The sequence below is a fragment of the Typopeltis vanoorti genome, chromosome 13 (genome assembly GCF_054136105.1).
Source record: "Typopeltis vanoorti isolate ZY-2024b chromosome 13, IOZ_Tvanoo_1.0, whole genome shotgun sequence".
Taxonomy (NCBI): Eukaryota; Metazoa; Arthropoda; class Arachnida; order Uropygi; family Thelyphonidae; genus Typopeltis; species Typopeltis vanoorti.
Window position 1 is genome coordinate 117,885,562 of NC_143561.1, and position 16,522 is coordinate 117,902,083.

Here is a 16,522-nt window from a genome sequence, read left to right on the forward strand (position 1 = left end):
TATCTTCTGAATTAATTTTATAGAAACCCTTCAGTAATTTGAATGTCTCAATCATATCTCCCCTCCTCCGCCTATCAACCAATTTTTGCAACCCACAAATCCTCAACCTGTTCTCATACGGTTCATTCCAAAGACCTGCTATCATCTTGGTCACTCGCCTCTGGATCCTCTCCACCTCCTCCCCATCAAGAAGAAACCTAGGTGACCAAATCTGAGCACAGTAGTCTAGATGGGGTCTTATCAAGGCTCGATAGAGAGGAACAATAACCTGCTTGTCTCTGCTTGTCAACGTATTCTTCAGCAACCAAGTGATTTGATGAGCTGTTTTGGTCACTTTTGCAATGTGTCCCCTAAATTTCAATTCCTTATCTACCAACACTCCTAAATCTCGTGCCTCATCAATTTCCTGGAGCACGGTTCCACCAATGCAGTATACTGCCGCCAATCTTTTCACCCCAAAATGCATAACCTTACATTTTGCCACATTAAACTGACATCCATTCTCCTTAGCCCAGACCTCCAATCTATCCAAATCATCCTGCAAAATTTTGACGTCATCTGCATTCACTATTGCCCTACCCAACTTCGCATCATCCGCAAACAAATGAACTGTTCCTCTCAGATCATTTCCTATATCATTTATGAACAAATTAAACAGCAGTGGTCCAAGAACAGATCCTTGTGGCACACCACTAGTCACAGGCCGTCTTGTGGACTCTACTCCCGAGTAAACCACTCTCTGATATCTCTCCGTCAACCACCCTCCTATCCATCTCACCAACCCTATGTCCATTCCCATATGCTGCAATTTACTGATTAGAATTCCATGTGGAATCCTGTCAAAGGCCTTGGCAAGGTCCAGTAGAATCACCGTAAACCCATTACCCTTATCCAGTTCAGCCGTCACTGTGCTATAATACGTGAGCAAGTTACTGAGGCATGACCTACCCTTCACAAAACCATGCTGTCCCCGATACAGTATCCCATTTTCTTCTATCCAATCTTGTATTTTCCTCGACTATTTTCTCTAAGACCTTGACAATGATTCCTGATATGCTAATTGGTCGGTAATTTACTACAGCAGTCTTGGAACCACCTTTATGCAGTGGAACTATTTTCCCCTCTTTCCACCCGATCGGGACTAACCCAGACCCGAGACTCAAATTAAACAAAATGGTCAAGGGTACTGACAATTCTTTAGCTGCTTCTCGTACAACACGAGCTGGTATACCATCCAATCCCACAGATGTATTGACATTGAGGTTATGCAATAGACTACTCACCTCCACTTCATTAACCACAATTCCCGTATAATCTACTGGTTTATTCTTTTCTGCAATGTCACCACCTGGATGATATACTTTTGCAAAGTGCTCACTCAGTAACTCAACTATCTCAACTGATTCAGTTACCTCCCTACCATCGGCATTCTTTAAAATCAATCTGCCATATACATTTTTCCTTTTACTTGCTACATATCTAAAAAACTGTTTAGGATTCTCTTTAGCCTGCATGGCCAATGTTCTTTCGTAATCCTTTTTTGCTTTTCTTACCACACTCGTCACCCTTCTGGCCTGTGCTTTATACCGTTCATGTGCCTGCCGGTCACCCTGCTCCTTAAATTCCCTCCATAGTTGTTTCTTTTTTTGCAACTCAAGCTTAATGGTGTTATTCATCCATTTAACCCCTACTTGATTTATTATTCGGACTCTAGGTATACAGTCAGCCAATGCTTCATGCAAGCACTTCTTAACTACCTCCCATGCACTATCAACTTCTAGTCCTTGCAGTTGTACATGCCATGGCACTGAACCAATCAAACTCCTAAGCTTGTCATACTTTCCAGCCCGATAATTCCACATGTACCCTGTCTTAATTGAAAATTCTACACCTTTAGCCACCTCCCAAGTTAAGACCCTATGATCACTCTCACCAATTGGTGGCAATGTGGTCATATTTGTTACAGCCAAATCCTCAGATGTAATTACTAGGTCAAGCACTCTCTGACACCTAGTATTTTCCATTACATGCTGTCGCAGATAGTTATCCCTTAATAACCGCATAAAATCCAGTTCCTTCCTCCCGTGTGTCCTCTCCTCACTCCAATCAATGCGACCATAGTTGAAATCTCCCATAATAATCACCCTCCTTCCACCCATTTCTTCTATTTGCTTGTGCATACTGTCACCACCATCTTTTCCATCACCTGGTCTATAGCAGCACCCAATTGTATATTTAGTTCTGCTAGCCACAATCTCACACCAAATGGCCTCAAATGTGCTCTTTTCTCTATCCTGCAATTCAACTTCTATTCTCCTTGGCTGGAGCTCATCAGCTATCATCAACAATACTCCTCCCCCCATTTTATTCTCTCTGTCATTCCTGAACACACTATACCCATCACATTCAATCCCACTAGTTATATCATCTACAGTCAGCCATGTTTCACTAATACCTATAACCTGTGGTCTGGAAGTGCCAACCATGGCCAAAAACTCTTCCTTCTTGTTCCTAATACTCCTAGTATTAGTGTACATGAATTTAAGACCCCCATTAGCCCCAACCCTACCTTGATGCCTTATATTAACTATCCCACTCAGATTTGTTGTCCTTATTTGCTCAGGCATATTATATTCATTCTTACATTCAACTGCCTCCATAAGGACTGTATCTCTACTCCCCCCCCTAACAAATCTAGTTTCCCTGAATCTGCACATCCACTACATTCAGCAACACTTTCTCAAGTCTTCTTACACCGTAACCATTCAAATGCAAGCCATCCATCTTATATAGATCCTTTCGCCCATCAAACTCACTCCCCACATCCACAAATTCCACACCACTCGTCATACATAACCCACGCATAAAGTCATTTGTAATTATAGCCCTCCTTTTAAACATTTCACTGTCATACCGTGGCAAAAGACTAATCATTCTAACTCTCTCACTCTTTTCTATTGCTACCTCAAACAATTCATTCAGGTCTTCTATCATTTCCATTTTATCTCCTTTCAAATCATTCGTACCTGCCACAACAATCATTTCTTTCACCCTTTCCTTTTGCTCTCTAATAGACGCAGTTACGTCCTTTATGGTCGCACCAGGTTGGTACGATTTTGTCAAATCCTCTACTAACACACCTCGTACTAACAAGTCTCCATACAGCACTCTATCCTTCATTTTGTTCATGTTCACATTCATACGTCTATTTTTCCTGTCATACCTTTTATTATTGGTTGGTTCATTCAGTCTACTTTTGTTCATGCACTCTAGCTGCTGTTTTGCTCTTTCTATCGCACTATTCAACAACGCGATCTCACTCAATGCATCTATCTCATCTTTTTTGTTCTCTGAGAAACCATTTATACTATCATTCACACTTTCTACATTCACACTCTCACAATTTTCATGTACAACCTTGCCGTTTCTTGTCATATCCCTGTTTCCTTCATTCTGAAGGTTGACAAAAATATCACACTCACGATCCGAAATACACTTCAATTCCGCATTCTCCCTACATTTTCTACACACATTCAATCCTTTATTATCATCTAACCACACTCCGACTGCACTCCGCAAAGCGTACATTTCACAGCTAGTACACTGACTCATTTCTTTTATGCTACTGTTCTTTGATAACGATGGCGAACCTTCATTACTGGCTGCCATTTTCCTTCGCACAGGTGCCATACTTATCTGTGACGTGTTTTGTCAAATTATACCCTAATCTTTAATAATTATTCAATTAATAAATAAGAGGAAAAAAAGTACAAACATCAGAACATTTAAGTACTAAATATAATTAAATAAAATGAAATATAACTAAATACAGTAACTTAGCTTCGTTTTGTCTTCCACCGTTACGCGTTCGATTCCGACGGTACCAAAATATATTATATCGCGACTTGGACAAAGAAAGAGATTTGAAGAAGTTGCTGCAGGAAGTGAACGATAGTAGTGTCATTTAGAAAATGGATAGTTTGTTGCAGAGATATGACAGTAGTGAACTGAGAAGGAGAGCAATGATACTGAATGAAAAGCTGAATTGTGTCATGCAGAGAATGTTCAATTTGTGAATGGAATGAATTCGAAGGGAAGTTAGAATGGTTCATGATGGAATGTATTTGAATGGGTTTGGCGTTAATCATTTGGAGCAATTGTTGTTTAATAGGAGTGCACAGGATTCATATGAACTTAGTACCACTGAGAGTCAGAGAGAGGTTGAGAAGCAGGTTGTGGAAAGATAGGAAGAGGATGGATACAAAGGTAACAAAGTGATTATAGCAGAGCAAAGTGATGCAGTGCAAAATAATGGAGATGATCAGAATAAAAATTAAAATCAGTCAGGATCAGGCAAATGGGGATATTCAGAACGAAGAGAGAAGTGCACTATAGCAGAGAAAGTAAAGAGTGACTGTGTTGATGGGATGGCTGCAAAGAGTGGAGAATTGTTATGCTTGTATACTAATGTACAGAGAAGAAGAAATAAAGGGGCTGACTGAGTCTGTAGCATTGATTGAATCCGTATGCCAAAGATAACTGACATAAGTGAAACTTGGTTACCCGAGGACAATATACTGTTAGGACTTGAAATGGTAGGATGTAGAAATTTCCAAAAGCATAGGAAGATGAAGAGAGGAGAGGGAGTATTGCAGAAGAGGAATTGTGTCCTTCAAAAGTTGAAGTGCAAAACAGTAGTACATGTGAAGATTTTGAAGCTGTTTGATGTGAAGTTGAGATCAACAGAATAGTATATCTAATAGGATGCTATACGCCAGGGAATATGGAGAGTACTGATTATGAAATGTTTAGGCAAATTAGTTGAGTAAGTAAAAAGAAGATGATCCTAATGGGAGATTTTAATTATAGGAATGTGGATTGGAAAGAAGAGATTGCATAGTAACAAGAAGAATGAATTTCGTGAGTTTCTGAACGATAAGGTTGTGAATGGGCTATAAACACTGCCATTTGTTGGTGAAAGTGATCATGAGGTATGGGTTTGTGAGGTACTAAAACAGCAAAATAGTTATCAAGGAGGTCTATATGTGGAACCATAAAGTGGATGATTATGAGAAGCTCCGTACTCAACTAACTTCAATATACTGGGTTGATGAATTATGTAGAAAATATGTTGACAGTGCATGGAAACTCACAAGGCAGTATCTAACACAAGCAATGCATAACTGCATACCAAGAGTTAAACGAATAAATAGGCTAGGAGTGAGATGGATGAACAATGAAATCAAGCAAGCAGTATTACAAAAGAAGTTATGGAGGAAGTACAAGTCAGTTTGCAATGAACAGATGCATGAAGAACATAAAGTGCATGCCAGAAAAGTGACAAGCATAGTTAAAAAAGAAAAAGTAGAATGTGAGAGGAGACTGGCCAGTCAGGTCAAAGCTAATCCAAGAGAATTTTTCTGCTATGTTTCAAGCAAGAGGAAAAATAGTTATGGCAGGTTGATACTGGTGGGTAGTTATGGTAGCAGAGTAACCATAGCAAATGATATAGTGGAATTATTTAATAAACATTTCATCAGTGTATATCATAGTGATGTGAATGATTCTATGCAACATGTAGAATGTGGCAAGAATTAGGAGAATTAAAGATGAAAGAATAAGAGGTGTATCAAATGTTGCTTGGGTTAGATGTTAATAAGGCTGTAGGAATGGATGACATATTACCATGTATTTTTAAAGAATGTGCAAAAGAGTTAGTCTTTCAGTGGGGAAGGTTCCTAAGGAGCAGAAAAAAGGCAAAACAATACCTCTCCACAAGCATGGTTCGAGAAATGAGGTTTCTAATTACAGACTGGTCTGAATATCTGCAGTTGTATTTCCAGATTCCTGTCTGTATTTCTGGAAAACTAGAAAGAGAATACAGTTTTGGTTGATCAACATAAGATTCTCTATGATGATGATCAGCATGGGTTTGTGAATTTTGTTTATGTTTTATGATAAGGTAATAAATGTGTTGGATATGGGGGAAATCATATACAGTGATATTCTTGGATTTTTTGCAAAAGCATTTGATAGATTATCACAAAGTTGGTATACAAGCTACAGAGGATAGGAACAGATAATATATTGGTTAGATGGATCAGAGATTGGCTCTCTGAACAATACCAGCAAGTTGTGTATGATGGAGCCGTGTCTCAGAAAAGGGTGACCAATGGCATGCATCAGGGTTCTGTTCTTCGGCCCCTACTGTTTAACTTATTTGTTAATGATATTTCATATGGAGTGACTGGGGATCTTCAAATGTTTGATGACGATGTAAAGTTAGGTAGAATTATCAAGAGTAGTGTAATGTAATTCTTTACAGGAAGATTTACATAGACTTTTAGCTCGGACAAACAAGTCAGGTTGCAGTTTTAATATTAATAAATGCAGGGTGTTATACTTTGGAATACAGAGATATAAAGCTACATACTGTTTTGGTGGAGCTGTACTTCAGGATGTGGATGAGATTCAGCATCCTGGAGTGATGGCAGACAGTGGACTGAAGTCCCAGGGACACATCACACATATTGCAGCTATGATATGATAAAAAGTACATTGCCATGTAGGAATAAAGAGGTGGTGGTGGTGGTGATGCCTCTATATAAAGGCATTGGTTACATATGGACTACTGTACTCAGATGTGGTCACCTAGTTTTCCTTGTGATGTGGAAACACTAGAGGGGATCCAGAGGCCAGATATCACCTTGGTTATTCATCTTTCGTTATATGATAGAGACCTTCAACTTAGTTAAAGGATTCTATCAAATTAATACAGAAGATTTTATTATATTTACGGCTGTTTTGCCTGCTTCTGTTTAGGAGTGCCCCTGTTTAAATGTCATTGGCTTTTTTCCTCACGGATTCTTAGGGCATTGTAGATGTATATTTACCAATAAATATATGTAGCATAAAGGAAGAGAAATTTACACATACCTTTTTCTGGGTGTTGTGGCTTTTCTTCTTTCTGCGATGTCCAAACTACTGTGTGTGTGTGGGGGGGGGTAGGCATTGCGGGAGAATTAAATAGAAATGAAAAAATGTGTTCAAACGATGGCCAAGCATAGTTGGAACGGACCGCACCCAGTCAACCCCCTTTCCCCCCCTCTAAAAATCAGTTGCTGTTTTCAACCCCTTCACCCTTTCCCATCCTATATAAATATAAAAAAACGCTCTGCCCATCCCTAATAATATAATATATATGTGTATATATATATTATTCAAAAAACCCAGGTTTTTTCCATTTCTATTTAATTCTCCCACATTGCCTACCCCTCAACACACACACAGTAGTTTGGACATCGCAGAAAGAAGAAAAGCACAACACCCAGAAAAAGGAATGTGTAAATTTCTCTTCCTTTATGCTACATATATTTATTGGTAAATATACATCTACATTGCCCTAAGAATCCGTGAGTAAAAAAGCCAATGACATTTAAACATGGGCACTCCTAAACAGAAGCAGGCAAAATAGCCATAAATATAATAGTTTGTTAAGAGTAACATGGGAGTTTTCTCAGAAATAATATCCATAATACAGAAGAATTGTAAAAAGAGTGGATGTTAAGAATGAGAGATCATCCCCTGGAAGTTGTATAAAGATGTGGAGAAGAAGGATGTGAGGAGTAGATTTTTTTTTTTTTTTTAGTTGGGAGTGCAGGTAGTATAAATAACTTCAAAGCTCATTATGACAGACATGCTGCTGGTTGAGAGGGCCTCCGACAATGAGTCTGTTGACTCCATGGAGGTTACTAAATAATAACATTCTTCAGCTTTGCTATTTCTTTTGACCTACCTACGTCCCCAAAATTAAAATCACTCATAGTGATTATCTATCGTCCTTTCCCCTTCATGATATTAGGTCTGATGGCCTGGTCCAGCCTCACATTATGTGTTTAATGGCTTCCCCTATTTTTATTATTATTATTATTATTATTTTTGGTTTATAGTTTAGTATTCTTTTTGGTAGTTTGCTTACTGATATTCTGTTCACACGATGACTGCATTTGTTTTGATAATTATCTAATATGTAGTAAAGATGATTCATGTAATTAATAGCATTGTCAAGGAGATACAACTACATTCAAAAGATGAATCCCGATAATGAGTTATAAAGTATATTAGCTTGTGTCTTGCAGCCGAAGTATATGATATTACATGATATTACATGATATTACGCTATTAGAGTTCAAAAGGAACCATTGTAGTAAGTTGGGTAAATAAAAATTATATAAAAATTATTAACTAAAAACTTGAGAACAATTATCCTTTCTTTTAAGCTTACACGGTGATCCAAATGCATTTTTGAAAATTATGGAGACAACTACCGTGTTTGAATAAAAACTTTAGTTTAATATAACTAAAATCCAACAATGAAAACAATTAATAGTGATCACTTTCCAAAACTTGGATATTGGCATACAATCACACCAGTCAGGTTTGGATGATTTTCACATTTCAAGGAAAAGACGATCAAATTTGAACTTGTTGGAATGAAAAAGTTTTGTCTGGTTCTTGTAGTTCTTTCATTATTTTTAAAAATCTAGTTTAGTAACTTGCTCTTTTTTAAAATTTCATTTCTTAGTCTATTAGTCTTATTTTTCACCGTCCATGTTTCACTTTCATGTAGCATAACATGTTTAGCTGAAACTTTGACTATTCTTAAGCTTGTTTTGTATTATATCTGGTTTAAGTATATCATTAACCATGCCTATAATTTTCATCATCATCATTGCCCATGCATCCAATGCCCATTGGTGTCTGATGCTTGTTTCACTATTCTTTGCCATTTCTCTCTGTCCATTGCCAGAGGACTCAAATCCTGCAAACTCTTTCCACATCATCTACCCACTCTCACATTGGCCATTTCTCTTATATTTATAGTGTACCAAGCATCAAGGTTTTGATCTCTGTACTGTTATCCATTTTGCATTTATGTCCAAAACGCTTTAGTTTCATTTGAATTATTTTCTGCATTATGTTCTCTTTACAGTTTACTTTGCAATACCTTCTGTGCTCATTCAATTTATACTCTTTCCAGAAGATGTTCTTTCAATAGCCAGTATTTATTTCACAGAGCCTGACCATTGGCCTAGTTGACTGAGTGGTTAGCGTATCTGCTCTCCAGCCAAAAGGCTGTGGGTTTGAATCCAGCTGAGAGCATAGATGTTTGCGATTGTCTGGGAAAATACTACTGGTGGGCAGTAGATGCCGTTGGTGTAGATGGTGATGGCAGTTGTGGTTTGCTGTAGTTGGTGGATATGAGTGGTAGAGATGGAGAGTTGTGGAGTAGGTGTCCTCCCTTGATGAGTCTTTGGACTCCTTGGACCTGTGAATATGCACGTTTCCAGCAGTCTCAGCTTTATAGGATGGCTCATTGATTTACTTTTCCATATCTTGTCCATTGTCTATAGGTTTACTTTCACTTTTGTTATCCAAGATGGTATCTCTTTTTCACAGTCTAAATCATGTGTCATGTTGCTCTATAGGTACGTACAGTTCATAACCTCTTCCAACCCTTGTCTGTTGACCTTTATTTGCTTTTTCATTCTCTTCTCTCCCAATATCGTTGTTTTATCGATGTTCATTGCCAACTCATATCTCTTTACTTCACTTAACTTCAGCACGATTCTTTCTGGTTCTTTAATAATAACTGTCATCTGAAAATCATAAATTGTTTATTTTTGTACCTTGAACTGAAATCCTCCTTTATGACATCTATTGTTCTTTCCATAAAAATGCTTGGGGATATCTTGGGGATAAAAATGCTTGAGGACTCCTTTATGAGATCCATTGTTCTTTCCATAACATGATAAAAATGCTTGGAGATATTGGATCTCATTGCCTCATGCCTCTTGTCTGTAACAACCTTAATATTTCTCCACAATCTCTCACAGTAACCTCAGCATTGTCATTGATGTTCTGCAAGGGACATCAGGTTCCTGTCCTCTATATGATTTGAGTACAGCCCATGCCACTTTCTAATCTATGCTATCGAATACTTTCTGAAAATCAACAAAACATGTATAAACATTTTTATTTTTACAAAGAGCTTTCTCCATAATTAATCTTAACATTAATATTTGGTGCACAGTAATTCTCTTAAATCCTGCTTGCTCATCTTCCAGATTTTCTTCCATTAGTTTCCTTATCTTTCAATTAATATCATCATAGGTATTTCTCCCAAATGACTCGTCAGAGCAACTGTTTTGTTGTTTTTGCAGTCTGTTTTGCATCCTTTTTTTGTGTGTTTGTGAATGGGTATTAGAATTTATCTTTCCATTCTTTTGGTGCTCTGCCTTCATTCCATACCATGTTACACAGCCAGTATAGTTCGTGTATGATCCCCTAGTCACCATGTTTCAGCATCTCTCCAGTGATCTCATCAATCTCAGGACTTTTATGGTTTTTCAGATGTTTTACTGTCTTCACAACTGTGAGATCCACCTCCTTGGTTTTTCTGTCTCTGGGACCATTTGTTTCGCTACTCTCTTGATTGCAGACACCACTTTGTTGTTTCTATCCTCAAGTTCCTTTTTCATAATGGATTTCAGTTTTACCTCTAGCACATTCCTAAAAACTTTCCCTGAAATTTCCTTGCTCAGTATTCTCATACCTCTCTGACTCTGAAACTGTACCTTCACTTGTCACTTGAGTTTTGACTTGATATTGGCAATCACTAAGCTATGATCTACTTCTATGTCTGCTCCTTGAATCAGGTGACTGGCATGTTCACTTCCTGCAGTCTTTTTGTGCAAATCCGAGTATTCTTTCTTCTCTTTCATATTTATCCATTATTTTCTCCCATCCTTCATTGTTCACTTCCAAACTCCTCTTCTGATTTTTTTTGTTTCATTCATCACCTAGACGAGAGCATTTTTCAAGCCCTGCTCATTGTCATGCACCTCTCTTCAATTAATACAGGTTAGTATAGTCTTTGCAAAGTGAGCACTCAGTATCTGAACAGTTGCATCTGCTTAAGATAAGCATATTGCATGCCTTCATTGAAGTTATTCTTACACTTTCATTCCTTCTTTCATTTGCAGCATAATAAAATTCTTTTGGATTGCATTTAGCCTGCATTGCTAATTTGATTTCATACTCCAACTTTGCTTTTGATACCATACAATACTTCTAATTTTTTTTTACTTGTTCCTCTATTACTTCATTCTTATTCCTTGCACATAAATGTGCAAGGAATAAAAAAATTTTCTTTTTTATGGATCTTGTGTTTAACCTCCCAGCCGCCTGGTGTGGATGATATAGTCAGCTCTCCCTAGCTTTTTTCATGGATCAAAACTTCGTCAGCATTCTACCTTTTATCATGCCATTACCTTCCTCCACCGTTAATCTCGTTACGGCTATTCTATAGCCATTAGTGGATTAACTGTTGCTGAGTGACCTTTGTGTCCCCCTGTCTTTACATCTATTGTGTTGCTTAGAATTTCATTTACTGTCCTAAGTTATTTGACCTTTCTTGCCTCTAAAATGATTTATTGCGTCTCTTCCCAAAAATTGAAACGAATTTCGCATATGCGAAAGAAATCAATCCTGAAATGACCACTGATCAGCTTTTGCAATGAATCTATTTAGTGATAGTAAATTTGGTGTATTTTATTCTACAAATCAGTGCACCGGAAGAGTTGCACTGATTGTTCTTTCACTTTACGTATAATAATTGAATACTTTTTTTTCGAATTTCAGAATTTTCAAATGTTTGCTTTGAAAATATGTCAAATATTAATATTTTTAAATAATATTTATTGAAATAAATATGTCCTTTTGCTTTCGTTTCTAACCAAATAGCATTATATGGATCATCACATTTCAGTTTTAGAAACCGATTTTTTGTTATTCATAAAGACAAAATAAAAAAAAAACGTCAAAATGCTACATTGCATTACTCAGTTTCCGATTGTGTGTCTTTTTGGTATCAAAAATTTATATCCAATGATATTTTAGCAGTGATTCTTCGCCTTCGTCTTTTATTTATTTATTTGTATTATGCATATTACGATAATATCTAGTGCATATCCTCGTAGATATGTTGAAAATATAATGTTAAAAATATCATATACGGAATGATTCAAAATTTTTGCTCATTTTGAAGATTTTCTAATGCTCCCCCCCCCCCCCCACCTCCTTATTCTCTCCTGGAACTCAATTGCATAACTAGTCTAAATTTCTATACAGGTTTGAAAGCTTTTCTAGACATCATTCAAAATCAATTATTTCATTTTACCATTTTGACAATAGATATACGGCAATCAGATTGTACCGTGAAGCTTCTAATTCTGTTCTATTATTTGCAATCTAAAACCAGCTGTTCTACTGTCCGCTGAAATTATGTGAAATTTTAGAAATAATATGCTATATTTTCACCATGCAAAATTGTTTATATGCATACCACACAAAAGAAAGTTCAGTAGTATTATTTTTGTTTGTTTTTCTTTAAAAAAATCTAAATATTACTTCTGCTGCTGGAAGCTATTTCTGAAATAATCTACGTCTTATAAATACTTGGTAATATCCTCTTAGCTGGAAGAAAAGTTGAAGGCTTACTCAGTGCTATTGAGAAGAAAGGGGAGAACACTAAAGTCGCACTAAAGCGCCTCAGGCTGTAGTGCAGAATATGTCAAGAATGTCGTTTCCTTTTCGATTGTTGATTACCTATATCCTAACAGAAATACTGACATTTCGTTTACATGCTTATACATTATTTATGCCAAAATAATTGCTTAATTTATAATGATCAGTTTCACTTTTATTATCAAAAATTAGAAATTAAATCATACAATTATCTTGAAAAGAGGATTTGAATTATTTTCAAAGAAAAGGTGCATATGCGTTTCATAATCTTCTTTTTTTTTGGAGGTGGGGGGGTATAGACCTAATCAATCTGCGGATATTTCAGATAATTTATTTCATAAATCGTTCGCAAGACAGCTGTTACAAACGTAAATCACTTGGGGAACATACCCATTCATTTTAGTGTAAAATAGTAGCAAAGGTTCAGTTACTTTAGATATGTAATCTAGAAGAAAATGTTATGTCTGCTGAGATTAGAATCTTACATGAATAATTTTTCTGACATGATTTCTCTATTCGTTATAATGTAACCAATTTCCAGATTTTTTCCCTCATGCAGACTCCATGTTATGCAGTGATTTCTTCTTTGTGCTACAAGAAAAAAAAAATCAGATAACAGAAGAAAAATATGTAGTATTTTCTTTTCCACTGGCTGAATTTACAATGTTCTTTCTTTGTGTTTTGAAGAGAAAGTGCAAATGACTTTTTTCTTACTATTTTTGCCATTATAACATCTCATATAATTATAAGAGTGACATTTTACCGTTTTTCTCCCACACGAGAAACAGAAATAAGGTAGTAATAATATTGTTGATTCTGCCAAACTTCATTGTAGCAGAAATTTTTATTACAAAACTTTGTAATATATATCTCCGAAACAAGAAATTTGGAACCCATATCACATCAATGTTGAGTGTTGGCAAGGTGAAAATGTTCCCGTTATTATTTATATATTTCATTTATTAACTAGGGGGGGGGGGGGCTATGCCCAATCCCCCGTGTTCTGGTCTGGTAGGCCAGTTCTCCTTCAATTGTGATAACTCGAAAGGGGGTTCCGCCCCTGAATTCTGATGACTCGAATTTTGAAAACTCGACACTCAGGGTAGCCCCTGAGTTTCAAAAAACATGACATAAAAAGGCTTATCATTTTATATGTATATAGGGTAGATTTTATTTCATTATTTTTTATTGTTTTGATGAAATACTTTACCTGGAATACTCTTTCCAGTTCCTCTTATATTTTATTCCTTCGAAAATATCATTCTGAGTCATAAAAATAACTTAAAAATTCGCATTCAAGATGAAAAGGAAACAGTTCATTCAGGTATCCCTCTATTAATATTTGTAGTCCAGAAAAGGACTGTTTTGATGGCCTTGAAAACAAACATTTTTTATTTCATACTGTTCAGAATTTAAAATTCTTGAACAGTGTGGAACACCTTGAAGCAAGGGTAAACACATAAAGCAGTTTTACACTCAGGGCACCAGATTTTTGTTTCCATTCTGATATTTTTTTTTATTACATACATAACATTTGTGTGCAGGTTTTTTTTTATTAGCTGTTGGTGGTAGATTTTCGGGAAAATGGTTGGAGTTAGCAGCGTTCAACCTCAGATGTCTGGCAGGATTTCCTGTTTTTCTGCTTGCTGAAGAAGGCGCATGTGCATGCAGCAATGCTTTTGCAATTTCTATTCTGTATTCTAGATATGTTATGGTAGACAAACATTTTTTCTTGTGCAGGAGGAAACTGTTCCAAATAACAAAATCTAATACATGTCCAAACACTTTTTTGTAATATTTTTTATGCTGTTTCCTCATTACAGAGTAGAACGATAGCTGCTGATCGCACCTGTCGACTCCACCCATAGTATCGTTGTATGCACACACAGCAATGGGTTTTTCTTTCCTCAAACCATGCTTCTCCATGGATTCCGTTGACGGATTGTGCAGGGAAGACAGCAGAAAAACATCTTTTTTGTCTTTCCAACGTAGTGCAAAGACTTTCCCTTGCTGATAAGCTTGGATTTCCCCCTTCGATAGCTTTCCTGAAGCCAGATCTGGAGGCATATCTCGCCTTTTTTGCATTTACAGTACCATAACTATCTGTACAATGCTGTAAAAGCAAATCAGCGAGTTCAGGACACATACAGTAATTATCCATTGTAATGCAGTAACCTTTCCCCAGTAAAGGGTCTCTCAATATCAGACAATATACATAAATAATATGTATATTGTCTGATTTATAATTTGTTAATTTATAATAATCACCACATAGTTTCAGTATCGAAAAATTAAAGTTATGTGGAACAATTACTAGAGAAAAATAACGAATTAAATAAAAACTGTACCTATGTTTCATAACAGTTTTCGGGTGCGTGATACTAATGCCACGGGGGGGGGTAAACTATCAGAGGCGAAATAAAGTTCAATTCTATTGTGAAAGGAAATGAAATTTTGATATACATATTTTGAATGATAAAAATAAGCAAATCTATCGCTTACTTTAAAAATTGGAGAATAAAATATCTGAATTATGCAGAAAATATAAATTTAAATCATAACTGTTAATTTCATTTTGTAATGACCAATTATACAAGGAAACCAAGAAAGTGAAAGTACAAAGAAGAGTAGATTACTATACAACATGAAGAAAAAATTTCATGTTATTCTCTATAAAGCAAAGTTGCTCAAGCGTGTCCTAAAGGAAATCTATGAAGTATTATTCGATTTCGAAGGTTTTGTACAAAAATAAAAATAATGTAAACTGGAACGTCGGCAGTCAGTTTTCTTTTCTTTTTTTAAAAGAATATTTCAAATAATTATCGTGAATTAATTTCTTCGAGAACAAAGAAAAATCTTTTGTCTAGTAAGCGATTAGAAAAAAAAATTAGTGCAAAAAAATAAAAAATTGGTTCTCCAAGGTAAGGCTTTGTTCACTTAAATATTTTTAAGTAAACAAATTATACAAGATCTTTATTTTATCCAGAAATTAAAATTGTATTGTACAATAAAAAGAGAAAACAAAAATATAAATAATTTCTCTATTTTTAGTCTATCCTATATAACTAAAATCCATTTGACCAGCATGGAACAAGGAAGTGGGTTTCTTGTTATAGGCAACTGAGAGGCAGCTACGAACGCGAGATAATCCGATTAACCGTTCTCTTCGACATGAGGGTTTATCACACTTTCTAATGGACATGAGGGTCAAATTGCACTTCTTATCCAGGTTCTTTAAACAGGTGGGCTGAAACATATCCAGATTTAGTTGGACGTCTATAGACGTCCTAGCCGTTTGGAAGGTTAATAAGGCTGCATTCATTTCACTCCTATCCTCTTTGTTCTTCAAACTCTAGGTATATGTTCAGATAATGCATCATTTATGCATCTTTTCAAATCTGCCACACACACACACACACACACACACACACACAGCTGACATCCTTTCCATTTAATAACTGATACCATGATACTAAACACAGTATTCTCCAAGTTTGTTAAAATTTCCAGCTTTGTTGTTCAGTATGTAACCTTTTCTAACCAGAACATCCATATACTTAGCTTATACTGGAATATGATCAAATCTAATGCTCATTGATTTAGTGTTCCTTCGTTCACATGTTGCCTGAGAGTAGTCTCACAACAGCTCAATAAATTTTCCTGAATTCTCATGAGCTCTCTCTGTCATTAATGTTTGGATAATTTAAGTTGCACAATGATTAACTGTTTGTACTCATCAGGGTAATTTTGCAATGTGCTTCATCATCCCCAGCACAACTGAACCACAAGGTCTGTAGCAACACTTCACCATATATTTCATTCTGTTAGTCTCCACTTCATAACAAACAGCCTCCAAATTAATGCAACATGGAACATTACTAATTATTACTTTCATGAGTTTCTATCCTAACTGGACTCAAATCATCTTATATTG

General features: G+C 36.1%; 1 protein-coding gene across 2 annotated transcripts in view; it reads right to left on the reverse strand.

Annotated features, from left to right (window-relative positions):
* Positions 1–16,522, reverse strand: part of LOC150100494 (putative choline-phosphate cytidylyltransferase) — a 146,957-nt gene that overhangs the window by 99,303 nt on the left and 31,132 nt on the right. The gene's annotated exons all lie outside the window — the stretch shown is intronic.